Here is a 14,795-nt window from a genome sequence, read left to right as displayed (position 1 = left end):
AAATTTATTGTCAAATTGGTTTCCATACAACACCCAGTGCTCATCCCAACGGGTGCCCTCCTCAATACCCATCACCCACCCTCCCTGCCCTCCCTAACTGTTTTAAGTGAAAAAGTAGTAAGAAACCATAGAGATACAAAAATCTCCTGGAAAAGGTAAATATATACTAAATGTAGTGAATTAATCAATTATAAAGTTAGTTAAAAGTTAGGTTGAAAGAGGAAAGTAGTAAAATTAACTAAAACTACAATAATTAAGGGATATATAAAATAAAACGATGTAAAAAGTGACATCAAAAATACAAAGTGTGGGGAGGGGGTAAAAACTAGGAGTTTTTTAATGTGTTCCAATTTAAGTTATCAATTTAAGATAGACTATTATACGCATAGGATAATACATATGAACCTCACAGTAACCATAAGGCAAAAAATGTATAGTAAATACACAAACAAAATGTGAAAGGAATCTAAACATAACACTAAATAAAAACTCACCAAACTACCAGGCAAGGGAGAAAAAGAAGAAAAGAACAGAGAGGAACTATAAAACCAGCTGGAAAACAGTTAACAAAGTGGCGATTAGTACATACCTATCAATAATTAAACATAATGGACTAAATTGTCAAATCAGAAGACAGGATGACTGAATAGATAAAAATAGATACATTTACATATTGCCTACAAGAGAATCACTTCAGAAGTAAGGAAACATAGACCAAAAATGAAGAGACAGAAAAATATATTACATACAAATAGAAATTAAAAGAAAACTGGTGTAGGTATACTCATATTAGGCAAAATACCATTAAAAACAGATTGTAGTAAAAGACAGAGGCACTATACGTAATAATTAAGTCGTCAACCGATCAAAAAGATATAGCATTTATAAATATGTATGCAGCCAATATAAGAGCATCAAAGCCCAGAAAACAATTATTAACAGACTTAAAGGAAGAAGTTGAAAGTAATACAATAATAGAAGGCAATTTTAACACCCCACACACATCAATGGATAGGTCACCCAGACAGAAAATTAATAAGAAAACATTGGCCTTATATAACACATTACACTAGCTGGGTGTAATAGATATACACAGAAAATTCCAAGTCCACATTGAACATTCTCCAGGACAGATTACATGTTAGGCTACAAAACAAGTCTCAAAATTTTATGAACATTGAAACCATATCAAGCATCTTTTCCAAACAAAATGATATGTAACTAGAAGTCAGTTACAAGAATAATTCTGGAAACATTACAAACATATGGAGATTAAACAAATGTTATTGAACAATCCTGGGTCATAGAGGAAATCAGAGTAGAAATTTAAGAATACTTATAGAAAAATTAAAACAAATGCAACATACCAAAATGTACAGGATACAGCAAAAGCAGTTCTAAGAGAAAAGTTCACAGCAATCTAGGCCTTCCTCAAAAAGAAAAAAAAGGAGATATCTCAATAGAAAGTTTAACTTTACATCTAAAGGAAGTAGAAAAAGAATAACCAAAAAAAAATCCCGAATTAGTAGAAGGAAGAATATAATAAAGATAAAATTCAGCAGAACTAAGTGAAATAGAGACTAAAAAGACCATATAAATGATCAATGAAACTAAGAGCTGATTTTTTGTAAAGATAAAGAAAACTGAAAAACTGTAGCTATACTTAACAAAAAAAGAGAAAGGACTCAAATAAAAGCAACTGATGCCAGAAAAATACAAAGGACAATGAGACAAAGCAAAAGTAGGCAAATGAGACTATATCAAATTAAGAAACATTTGCCTAGTGAAGGAAACCATCCACAAAATGAAAAGGGACCCTACTGAGTGAGATGGAGAAGATAGCTGAAAATTATTTATCCAATCATGTTTTGATACACAAAATATATAAAGAATTCATAAAACTCAATAACAAAAGATAATTTAAAAATGTTCAGAGGAACATAAGGGAAGGGAAACAAAAATAATATAAAAACAGGGAGGGGGACAAAACAAAGAGACTCATAAATATGGATAACAAACTGAGGGTTGCTGGAGTGGTTGTGGGAGGGGGATGGGCTAAATGGGTAAGGGACATAAGGAATCTACTCCTGAAATCATTGCTTCACTATATACTAACTAATTTGGATGTAAATTTTAAAAAATAAAAATTAAATTAAATTAAATTACTTTTACCTGAAAAAAAAAATGTTCAGAGGATCTGAATAGACATTTTTAAAAGAAGACATGCAGATAGGTAACAGGCTATGGAAGCCGTAAAAGGATCAGTGGTTGCTGGTGTGGGTAAAGGGATGAATGGGAAGAGCATAAAGAATATTTAGGTCAGTGAAAATACTCTGTATAATACTGAGTAAAATACTCTGTATAATGGTGGATAATGTCATTATACATTTGTCCAAACTCATAAAATACACCACACCAAGAGTGGACTGTAATGAAAACTAGGCGATTATGTTATGTCACAATTATGTTATGCTATGTAATGATTATGATGTGCCATTGTATTTCACTCTTGGTAAAAAAAAAAAATGTACCATTTCACTGAGTGATTTTCTTTGAGTAATTTTGATAATGGGGGAGACTATGCTTGTATGGTGGCAAGGGCTATATGGGAAATTTCTGTACCATTCCCTCAAATTGTCTCTGAATTGAAAACTGCACTACAAAAATTAAGCCTTTAAGAAAAAGAATAAGGATTTAGAAAAAAACTTTACCAAGGAGATGAAAGACTTGTATTGAAAACTACAAAACATTGATGAAAGTAAAGAGGACATATAAATGGAAATATATCCTATGTTTGTGGATTGGAAGAATTAATATTCTTAATATGTCCATACATAAAGTGGTATAGAGATTCAATTCAATCCATTTCAAAATGTTTATGTGTTTTTACATAAATAGAGAAAAACTCTTAAAATGTGTATTAAATCACAAAGGACAGCAATGTTAAGAAAGAACAAAGCTAAAGACCTCACACATCTGTTTTTAAAACATAGTATATAGATACAGTAATCAAATATTGTGATACTGGGTTAAGGAAAGATATACAGACCTGTGGAACATAATAGAGAGCCCAGAAATACACTCTTACATGTAGATTCGACTGATAATCTACAAGAGTGTCAAAATATACAATGGAGAAAGGACTTTGTCTTCAGCAAATTATGTTAGAAAAATTGGATAGCCACATGCCAAATAATGAAATTGGACCCTTATTTTACACTATACACAAAGTCAAGTCAAAATGGTCTGAAGACTTAAAGCTTAAAACTGTAAAACTCTTAGAAGAAAACAGGGAAATGTTTTATGAAATTAATCTTAGCTCATGCTACTCTAACAAAATACCATAAAGCACATTGCTTAAATTTATATATATATATATATTTATATATATATATATATATAATTTATAATATATAATATATATATAATAGTTCCAGAAGCTGGGAAGGGGTGATCAAGGGGTGAGCAGATTTAGTATCTTGCAAAGGCTTGCTTCCTGGTTTGTAGATAGCTGCCTTTTAGCTGTATGATGATTTGGCCTTTCCTCCATGCATGCATGTGGAAAAAGAAAGAGATTTTTCTCTGTATTCTCTGTGTTTTCTTATAGGGACACTAATCTCATCATAAGATTCCCAATCTCATGACCTAAGTGAAAACTAATTACTGCCCAAAAGACCCATCTCTAACTACCATTACATTGTGGGTACGGTTTCCACATATGAATTTGGGGTGCATAAAACATGTAGCCAATAATATTCTTCTCCTGGCCACCCAAAATTCAAAATTCATGTTCTTCTTTTATGCAAAATACAGTCATTTCATCCCCAAAAAACAAAGTCTGAATTTGTTCTAGTACCAACTCTAAATTCTAAAGTCTTATTTAAATATCATCTAAATTACGTATTGGTGAGATTGGAGGTAACATTCATCCTGAGGATAAGTTCTTTTTAATCTGTGTAACTGAGAAATCACATAAGTAATATGCTTCTAAAATTCAGTGTTGGGATGGTCATAAGATAGATATGCTCATTCCAAAAGAAAAAAAAAAACATAAGAAAGGTGCCACAAACAAGTCTAAAATTTAGCAAGACAAATTTCATGAGATCTTCAGGATCATGTATAATAACTCTCTTTGGTTTGATGTTCTGCCTTCCAGACCCACTAGAATGTTGTCCCAGCCTTCTGGACATACTGGGTTGGAGACTATGCCTTTCCCGCATCTTTTTTTCTGAGAGGGGTTTGCACTACATCAAGTTTTGCTGAGCATCCCACACCCATTGTATCTCTGCCAGGACTCTCTACATTTTGAACTTCTTGGAAGGCATATCCTGCCCTGTTGAAGCCAAGGTAATTGTGTGCATGCACACACATACACACTTTTAAACTGAGGAGGATCCCTCATGATCTGTGAATTGCCTTTGGGGTCATTTTCCCTTTATCATTAATAGAATATTTGCAGCCCAATAAGTCTACAGTCTGGTCTTTTAGGATCTAAGAAGTTCGATCTCTTTCTTTAATTATATTTCATTTGCTCTGTCGCCTTTATTGAAACTGCCAGTATATTTTCTGGTATAATCCCATCTCTATTCATCGTTTCTACTGATATGGGTTATTATGCTCACACTAATTTATTGAATGGTTAACCAAAATCTTGGTGTTCTGTTCCGAATACATTTCTCATTTTTGCAATAGGCACAGGTTGACAATTTACAAAATTTTTAATTCTGGTTATTTTTTGCTGAACATTTTCTTCTTCATTTCATTCCCCCTATCTCATTTTACCATAGCAGTCAGGAGGAACTTAGCTATTTTTTCAACACTTTGCCTATAAATCTCTTTAGATAAATATCTAATTTTATTGCTCACAAGTTTTACCTTCCAGAAACACTAGACCATGAACAAAATTCAGACAATTTCTTTGATAATTTATAGTTAAGTAATGCTTTTTGTTTATGGTTTCTCATTTTATCCTCATACATTATCAGAATAACCTTATCATCCACATTCCTACTAACATTCTGTTTAAAATTATATTTGTATTCTCTAGGAAGATGGAGGCTTTCTCACCAGATACTCTTTTCTCTCTAAATCCTCACCAGAAATTCCTTTAGCATTCTCTTCACAGCAATCTTGACTTTTTCTAGTATACAATTGAAATTCTTCCATCCTTTACCCATTACACAGCTCCAAAGCCAATTCCACATTTTTAGGTATTTGTTACATAAGTACTCCACATCTTAGTACCAATTGCTGTCTTAGCTTGGGCTGCTATAACAAAATACCATAGACTAGATGGCTTAAACAAAAGACATGTTTCACAGTTTTGGAGGCTGGGAAATTCAAGAGCAAGGTGTTGGCAGATTCAGTTCTTCCTGGATTACAGATGGCTGCCTTTTTACTGTATGTTCACATGGCTTATCCTCAGTGCCTGTGTGTGGACAGAAAGAAAGGGAGAGGGAGGATGAAAGGTGAGAGAGAGGGAGGTCTGATATCTCTGTGTTATACTTCTTATAAGGGTGATAATTCTATCATCAAGAGTCCTACCTTTATAACCTAATCTAAACCTTGTTCCCTCTCTAAAGAACCATTTCCAAATACTATCCCATGGCGGTTTAGAGTACCAACATGTGAATTTGGGGAGGACACAAACATTTGGCCCATTAGAAAAAAAAAAAAAACATTGATCTTGGCAATGACTTTTTTAATTTTTGCATATGACACTAAAAGCACACAAGAGATAAGCAAAAGCATACAAGTGGGAATACTTAAAAACATCTGCACATCATTGAAAACAATTTAAAGAATGCAAAGGTAATTTATAAATGTGAAAAAATATTTATAAATCATATTTCTGAACAGGAGTTAATATCCTAAATACATACGGAACTCCTAAGTTTAAATAGAAAAATAATAAACTTATTAAAATATAGCTAAAAGCCTTGAAAACATTTTTCCAAAGAAGATATACAAATGGCACATAAATTATATATAAAAAGATGTTGAATATTATTAAAAAGGAAATACAAACCAAAACCACAAGGAGATATCACCTCACATCTGTCAGGATGACCATTATTTAAAAAGCAAAAACAGGGGCGCCTGGGTGGCTCAGTCGCTTAAGCATCTGACTGGCTCAGATCATGATCTTGCGGTTCGTGAGTTCAAGCCCCACATAGGGCTCTCTGCTGACAGCTTGGAGCCTGGAGCCTGCTTTGGATTCTGTGTCTCCCTCTCTCTCTCTGCCACTCCCCCACTCTCTCTCTCAAGAATAAATATTAAACATTTTTTTAACAAAAATAAAAAGCAAAAACAAAAACAAAACAGAACATAACAAGTGTTGGTGAGAATATGGAGAAATTGGAAATCTTGTGTATTCCTGGTTGTAATGGAAAATAATGAATCTTCTATAGAGAAAAACATGGAGGTTCCCCCAAAATAAAGTAGAACCACCATATGGTGCAACAATTTTACTTCTGATTATTTATACAAAAGAATCAAAGTCAGGATTTTAAACAGATACCTGTAGTCTTGTGTTCGTTGCAGTTTTATTAGAAATAAATGAGAGGTGGAAATAAATGTTTATTGACATCAATAAAGAAAATGTCATATGAAAAAATAGAATATTATTCAACCATAAATAGGAAAGAAATACTGTCATATGCTGCAGCATGGATAAACTTTGAGGACAGTGCCCTATGTGAAATGAGAGAATCACAAAAGGACAAGTGCTACGTGATTCCACTTATATGGATATATAAAGTAGCCAAACTCATCAGAACAGAAAGTAGAATGGTGGCTTCCAGAATATGGGTACAGGGGGAAATGGGGAGATGCTGTTCATTGGGTTTCAGTTACATAAGATGAAAAAGTTATAGGGATCTATTATACAATATTGTGCTTAGAATTAACAGTACTGAACTGTACACTTAAACTTTGCTAATAGGGCGGATACCATGTTATGTGGCCTTTTTTTGATTTATTAATTGTGGTAAAATATACATAATACAAATATTTACCAGGTTAACCATTTTTATGTGTACAGATAAGTGATACTAAATACATTCATAATGATATGCAACTATCACAAGCATCCTTTTTCTTACCTCTTTTAATCCTGTAAAACTGGAACTGTATACTCATTAAACAATAACTTTGTATTCCCCTCTCCCCCAAGCCCCTGGAAAATGCATTCTATTTTTTTATTTAAATTTTTTTTAATTTATATTTTCATTACTCTTAGTTAATGTACAGTGTTATATTAGTTTCAGGTCTACAATATAGTAATTCGCCACATTCATACACCAACCTCTGCTCATAACCACAAATGCATTCTTTAATTTCTATCACGAATTTAACCCAAACCCACCTCCAAACCTCAGGTCACTATCAGGGTCTTCTCAATAATTTAATCTATTTCTTGATTTCTCTCTTTGTCTCTCCTTTATTTTTCCCTTTGCTTGTTTTTTTTTTCTTTATGAAATTTATTGTCAAATTGGTTTCCATACAACACCCAGTGCTCATCCCAACATGTGCCCTTAGTACCCATCACCCACCCACCCCTCCCTCCCACTCCCCATAAACCCTCAGTTTGTTCTCAGTTTTTAGGAGTCTCTTATGTTTTGGCTCCCTTCCTCTCTAACCATTTTTTTTCTTCCCCTCCCCCATGGTCTTCTGTTAAGTTTCTCAGGATCCACATAAGAGTGAAAACATATGGAATTAGTCCTTCTCTGTATGACTTATTTCACTTAGCATAACACTCTCCAGTTCCATCCATGTTGCTACAAAAGGCCATATTTCATTCTTTCTCATTGCCACGTAGTATTCCATTGTGTGTATAAAGCACAATTTCTTTATCCATTCATCAGTTGATGGACATTTAGTCTCTTTCCATAATTTAGCTATTGTTGAGACAAATTCCTAAACACCCACACACTTCCAAAACTCAAACAGGAAGAAATAGAAAGTATATTAAAGTATATTAAATTAAATTAAAAAAATTAAATAGAAAGTATATTAAAGTATATTAAAATAATTATTCACCATGATCAAGTGGGATTCATTCCTGGGCTGCAGGGCTGGTTCACCATTTGCAAATCAATCAATGTGATACATCACATTAATAAAAGAAAAGATAAGAACCATATGATCCTGTCAATCGATGTAGAAAAAGCATTTGACAAAATTCAGCATCCTTGCTTGTTTTTTTTTTAAATTCCACATAATTTTTTAGTGTTTTTCTCTTTTCTAATAATATGCTTTCTTTATGTATATCTATTTATTTATTTATTTATTTTTATTTTGATTTTTTAATATGAAATTTATTATCAAATTTGTTTCCATACAACACCCAGTGCTCATCCCAACAGGTGCCTGCCTCAGTACCCATCACCCACCCTCCCCTCCGTTTAATTCCACATATGATTCAAACCATAAAGTATTTGTCTTTTTCTGACTTTTTTCACTTAACATTATTGTTTCTAGATCCATCCATGGTGTTACAAATGACAAGATTGCATTCTTTTTTATAAATGAATAATATTTCATTGCATATTTGTACCACATATTTTTTTCAAAACTTTATTTAAATTACAGTTAGTTAAAATGCATTGCAATATTGGTTTGAGGAGCAGAACTCAATGGTTCATCACTTACATACAACACCCAGTGCTCATTATAAGTGCCCTACTTCATGCCTATCTCCATCTATCCCATTCCCCACTGACCTCCTTCCATCAACCCTCAGTTAGTTCTCTATCTTTAATAGTCTCCTATGTTTTGTTTATCTTTTTCTTTTCCCACCTGCCATATGTTCATGTTTGTTTCTTAAATTCCATATATGAGTAAAATCATATATTTTTCTTTCTCTGACTTATTTTGCTTAGCAAGATACACTCTAGCTCCATCCACTTTGTTGAAAATGGCAACATTTCATTCTTTTTGATGTCTCAGTAATATTCCTTTAGATAGATAGATACATAGATACATAGATCTATCTCTATATATAGATATATAGATATCTATCTGTATCTATCTAGATATATATCTATATCTATATATCTATCATCTATCTATCATCTATCTATCTAGATCTTCCATCTATTTATCTATCTATCTATCTTTCCCTTAATATATATACATATATAGATAGATCTATAGATCTATAGATCTATAGATCTATCTATATATGTATATAGAGAGATAGATTTGTGGTAAAATATACATAATATATATATATAATATATATATAATAGATCTATAGATCTATTAACACAATAGATCTATAGGTATATAGATCTATATATATAGATATAGATATATGTATATAGATAGATAGATATAGATATAGATGATATAGATAGATAGAGATATAGATATAGATTTAGATATAGATAATCTCCCATTCCATAGATACATAGATCTATTTATCATATATATATATATATATCTCCCTCATCTTCTTTATCCATTCATCAGTTGATGGACAATTGGGATCTTTCCATAGTTTCGCTATTTTTGATAATGCTGCTATAAACATCAGTGTGCATGTACCCTTTTGAGTCTGTAGTTTTGTATCCTATGGGTAAATACCTAGCAGTGCAATTGCTGGGTTGCACAGTAGTTCTATTTTTAACTTTTTGAGGAATCTGCATACTATTTTCTAGAGTGGCTGCAACAGTTTGCATTCCTACCAGCTGCGCAAGAGGGTTCGTCTTTCTCCACATCTTTGCCAACACCCGTTGTTTCCTGTATTGTTAATTTTAGCCAGTCTAACGTGTGAGGTGGTATCTCATTGTGATTTTTATTTGTATTTATCTGATGATGAGTGATGTTGAGCATCTTTTCATGTGCCTGTTAACCATCTGGATGTCTTCTTTGGATAAGTGTCTGTTTATGTCTTCTGCCCATTTCTTAACTGGATTATTTGTTGTTTGGGTGTTTAGTTTGATAAGTTCTTTATAGAACTTCACTGTACAGAAGTTTTTATCTGGATGAAGTCCCAATAGTTCATTTTTTTCTCTGTTTCCCTTTCCTTCAGTGATGTGTCTAGTAAGAAGTTACTCCAGCCAAGGTCAAAGAGGTTGCTGCCTGTGTTCTCTAAGATTTTATGGTTTCTTGTCTCACATTTAGGTCTTTCATCCATTTTAAATTTGTTTTTGTATATGGTGTGAGAAAATAGTCATTCTTCTGCTGTCACAGTCTAGTGTTCCCAACATAATTTTTGAAGACACTTTTTTGCAGTGCTTTGAGTTTTTGCAATGCACTGCTTTGTCGAAAATTATGTGGCCATATAGTTGTGGATCCATTTTTGGGTTCTGTATTCTGTTTCATTGATCTATGTGTCTGTTTTTGTACCAGTACCATACTGTCTTTATGACTAAAGCTTTGTAATATACATTCTAATCTTATAGATTTTAATTTTAATTGTGATGCCTCCAGGTTTTTTTCTTTAAGGATTGCTTTGACTATTAGGGTTCTTTTGTGGTTCCATACAAATTTTAGGATTGTTTGTTCTAGCTCTGTGAAAGATACTGGTGGTATTTTGATAAGGATTGCATTAAATGCATAGATTGGTTTCAATCGTATAGATGTTTTAACTGTATTTATTCTTCCATTCCATGAGTATGGAATGCTTTTTCATTCTTTGTGTCCAATTCAATTTCTTTAGTGAATGTTCCATACTGTTCAGAGTACAGATCATTTACCCCTTTAGTTAGGTTTATTCCTAGGTATTTTATTGTTTTTGGTTCAACTGCAAGTGAGATCGATTCTTTGATTTCTTTTTCTGTTGCTTTGTTATTGGTGTATAGAAATTTGAAAAATTTTCTGCACACTGTCTTTATATCCTGGAACTTTGCTGAATTCATGTAGTAGTTCTAGCAATTTTGTTGTTGTTGTTGTTGGAGTCTTCAGGTTTTCTACACAGAGTATCATGTCATCTGCAAACAGTGAATATTTGACTTCTTCCTTGCTAATTTGGATGTCTTTTATTTATTTTTGTTGTCTGATTGCTCTTTCTAGGACTTTCAGTACTATGTTAAATATTAATGGTGAGAGTGGATATACTTGTCTTCTTCCTGACCATAGAGGAAAGACTTTCAGTGTTTCCCCTTGGAGAATGATATTAGCTGTAGGTCTTTCATATATGGCCCTTATGATGTTGAGGTTTGTTCCATCTACCCATACTTTGTAGAGGGTTTTTTATCAAGAAAACTGTATATTGCTGTATTCTGTCAAATACTTTTTCTGCATCTATTGACAGGATCACATGGTTCTTATCCTTGCTTTTATTAATGTGTTGTATCATGTTGATTGACTTGTGAATATTGAACCAGCCCTGCAGCTGAGGAATATATCCCACTTGATCATATTGAATAATTATTTTAATATACTGTTGAATTTGATTTGCTATTATTTTATTGAGAATTTTTGCAGCCATGTTCATCAGGGATATTGACCTATAATTCTCCTTTCCTGTGAGGTCTTTGTCTTGTTTTAAATTCAAGATAATTCTGGCTTCATAGAATGAGTTTGGAAGTTTTCCTTCCATTTCTATTTTTGGAACAGTTTGAGAAGAATAGGTATTAACTCTTTATATGTCTGGTAGAATTCCCCTGGGAAGCCATCTGGCCCATGACTCTTGTTTTTTGGGAGATTTTTTATTATGGATTCAATTTCTCTGTCCAAATTTGCTATTTATTCCTGTTTCAGATTTTGGTAGTGTGTGAGTTTCTAGGAATTTGTCCTTTTCTTCCAGACTTCCCAGTTTGGGGCATATAATTTTTCACAGTATTCTCTTATAATTGTTTGTATTTTTGTGGTGTTGGTTGTGATCTCTCCTTTTTCATTCGTGATTTTATCTATTTGGGTCCTTTCTCTTTTTGATAAGTCTCATTCAGTGTTTATTGATTTTATTCTTTCAAAAAATTTGCAGCTTTTTCTTTCATTGATTTGTTCTACTGTTTTTTTTTCTGTATTGTTTACTTCTGCTCTAATCTTTATTACTTCCCACCTTCTCCTGGTTTTACTGCTGTTCCTTTTCTAGCTCCTTTAGATGTAAGGTTAGGTTGTGTATTTGAGACTTTTTTTGCTTCTTGGGATAGTCCTATATTACAATACACTTCCCTCTTAGGACCGCCTTTGCAGCATCCTTAGTGTTTGGGGTGTCTTGTTTTCATTTTCATTTGTTTCCATGTTTTTCTTTATTTCTTATTTAATGTCCTGTTTAATTCATTCATTCTTTAGTAGGATGTCCTTTAACCTTCATGTATTTGAGGGATTTCCAATTTTTTTTTCTTGTGGTTGATTTCAAATTTCATAGCATTGTGGTCTAAAATATGCATGATATGATCTCAACCATTTTGTCCTTTAGGGCTGATTTGTGACCCAGTATGTAATTTATTCTGGGGAATGTTCCATGTGTACTTGAAAGAATGTGTATTCTGCAGTTTTAGGATAAAATGTTCTGAATTTATCTGTTAAATCTATCTGGTATAGTGTGTCATTGTTTCCTTGTTTATTTTGTTTAGATGATCTTTCCATTACTCTAAGTGGGGTTTTAAATTCCCCTAGTATTAGTGTATTATTATCAGTGATTTCTTTATGTTTGTTATTAACGGATTTATACATCTGGGTGCTCCCAATTTGTGGGCATAAATATTTATACTGTTAGATCTTCTTGATGGATAGATCACTCAATTTTGATATAACATTTTTCTTCATTTCTTGTTACAGTCTTTGTTTTAAAATCTAATTTGTCTGATATAAGTATGGATCTTCCAGCTTTTGTTTGATGTCTATTAGCATGATAGATGGTTCTCCATCTCTTCACTTTCAATCTGTGGGTGCCTTTAGGTCTATGATGAATCTTTTGTAGGCACCATATAGATGGATCTTGTTTTTGTATCCATTCTGATACCTTGTATCCTTTGATTGGAGCATTTATTCCATTTACATTCAGAGTGAATATTGGAAAATATGAATTTAGTGCCATTGTGTTACCCATAAGTTTGGTGTCCTGGTAATATTCTCTGTTCCTTTTTAGTCTTTGCTGTTGTTTTTCCCCCTACTCAGAGTCCCCTGTAGTATTTCTTGCTGGGCTGGTTTAGTGGTCATAAACTCCTTCAGTTTTTGTCTGTCTTGGAAACTCTTTATCTCTCCTATTCTGAATGACAGTTTTTCTGGATAAACTATCTTGGTTGCCTATTTTTCCCATTAAGCAGGTTGAATATATGCTGCCATTCCCTTTTGCTCTGCCAAGGTTCTGTGGACAGATCTGTTGCAAACCTAATCTGACTTTCCTTGTAGGTTAAGGACTTTTTTTTACCAGGTTGCTTTCAGGATTCTTTCCTTGTCTGTGTATTTTGTGAATTTGACTATGATATGTCTATGTGATGGCTCTTTTTCTTTTCTTTTCTTTTCTTTTCTTTTCTTTTCTTTTCTTTTCTTTTCTTTTTATTTAATGGGAGTTCTCTCTGTTTATTGGATTTGGATGTCTGTATTTCCCCAGATTTGGGAAGTTTTTATTTATATTTTGCTCAAATAAAACTTCCGCTCCTTTTTCTCTCCTTCTTCTGGGACTCCTATGATCCAAATGGTATTATGTTTTTTGTTTTTTTTTTTTTAATTTTTCTAATGTTTATTTATTTTTGACAGAGACAGAGACAGAATGTGAGTGGGTTAGGGGCAGAGAGAGAGGGAGACACAGAATCCGAAGCAGGCTCCAGGCTCTGAGCCGTCAGCACAGAGCCCGACGTGGTGCTCGAACTCACGGACTGTGAGATCATGACCTGAGCCGAAGGCGGACGCTCAACCGACTGAGCCACCCAGGCGCCCCCAAATGGTATTATGTTTTAAGAAACCATAGAGTTCCCTAAGGCTACCTTTCTGATCCTATACCTTTCTTTCCCTCTTCTTTTCAGTTTCATTATTTTCCTTAATTTTATCTTCTATATCACTGATTCATTTCTTTGCTTCTTCCATCCTGGTTGTTTTGGCATCCATTCAAGTTGTATGTCAGTTATAGCATTTTCAATTTCATCCTGACTAGATTTTAGTTCTTTATCTCTGCAGTAATGAAATATCTAGTGTCTTCTATGCTTTCATCAAGCCCAGCTAGTATAATTATAATTGTTGTTTAAATTTTATTTCAGACATCTTACTTACATCTGTATTGATTAAATCCCTACCTGTAATTTCTACTTCCTGATCCTTTTTGGGGGGTGAATTCCTTTGTCTTGTTATTTTGTCCAGAAAAATACCCAAAATGTATCTAATGTGTGTCTTTGTCTGCTTGTTAAAAGAGCTAGATCCAGGGGCGCCTGGGTGGCTCAGTCAGTTGGGCATTTGACTTTGGCTCAGGTCATGGTCTCATGGATTGTGGGTTCGAGCCCTGCATCAGGCTCTGTGCTGTCAGCTTGGAGCCTGGAGCCCCCTTTGGATTCTGTGTCTCTCTCTGCCCCTTCCTTGCTTATTCTCTGTCTCTGTATCTCTAAAATAAATAAACATTAAAATCTTAAGAAAAAAGCAGCTAGATCCAAAATATGACAGTGAAAATAAATATTAAAAAATTATAATAAAAAGGAAGCTAGATTTTATTTCCCCTCCATCTGTAGCTTTGGAGCACTCTATATCAATAGACATGGTGTTTGCAAGTGGTTTTTACTGGTTTTCTGAGGGAGGGGCCTGTTTTGCTGATTCTCAGGCTGACTTGCCCTAGTGTATATGCCCCTGCTGGGTACAGGGAGGGGGTCAGGGCTTGATGTAGCAGTTGTGGTCTCTACTAGTCAGTGCTGTTT

The sequence above is a fragment of the Lynx rufus genome, unplaced genomic scaffold (assembly GCF_022079265.1).
Source record: "Lynx rufus isolate CCGP_SWC_20201006 ecotype Redwood Valley unplaced genomic scaffold, mLynRuf1.p SCAF_30, whole genome shotgun sequence".
NCBI lineage: Eukaryota > Metazoa > Chordata > Mammalia > Carnivora > Felidae > Lynx > Lynx rufus.
This window is presented reverse-complemented; position numbering follows the sequence as displayed.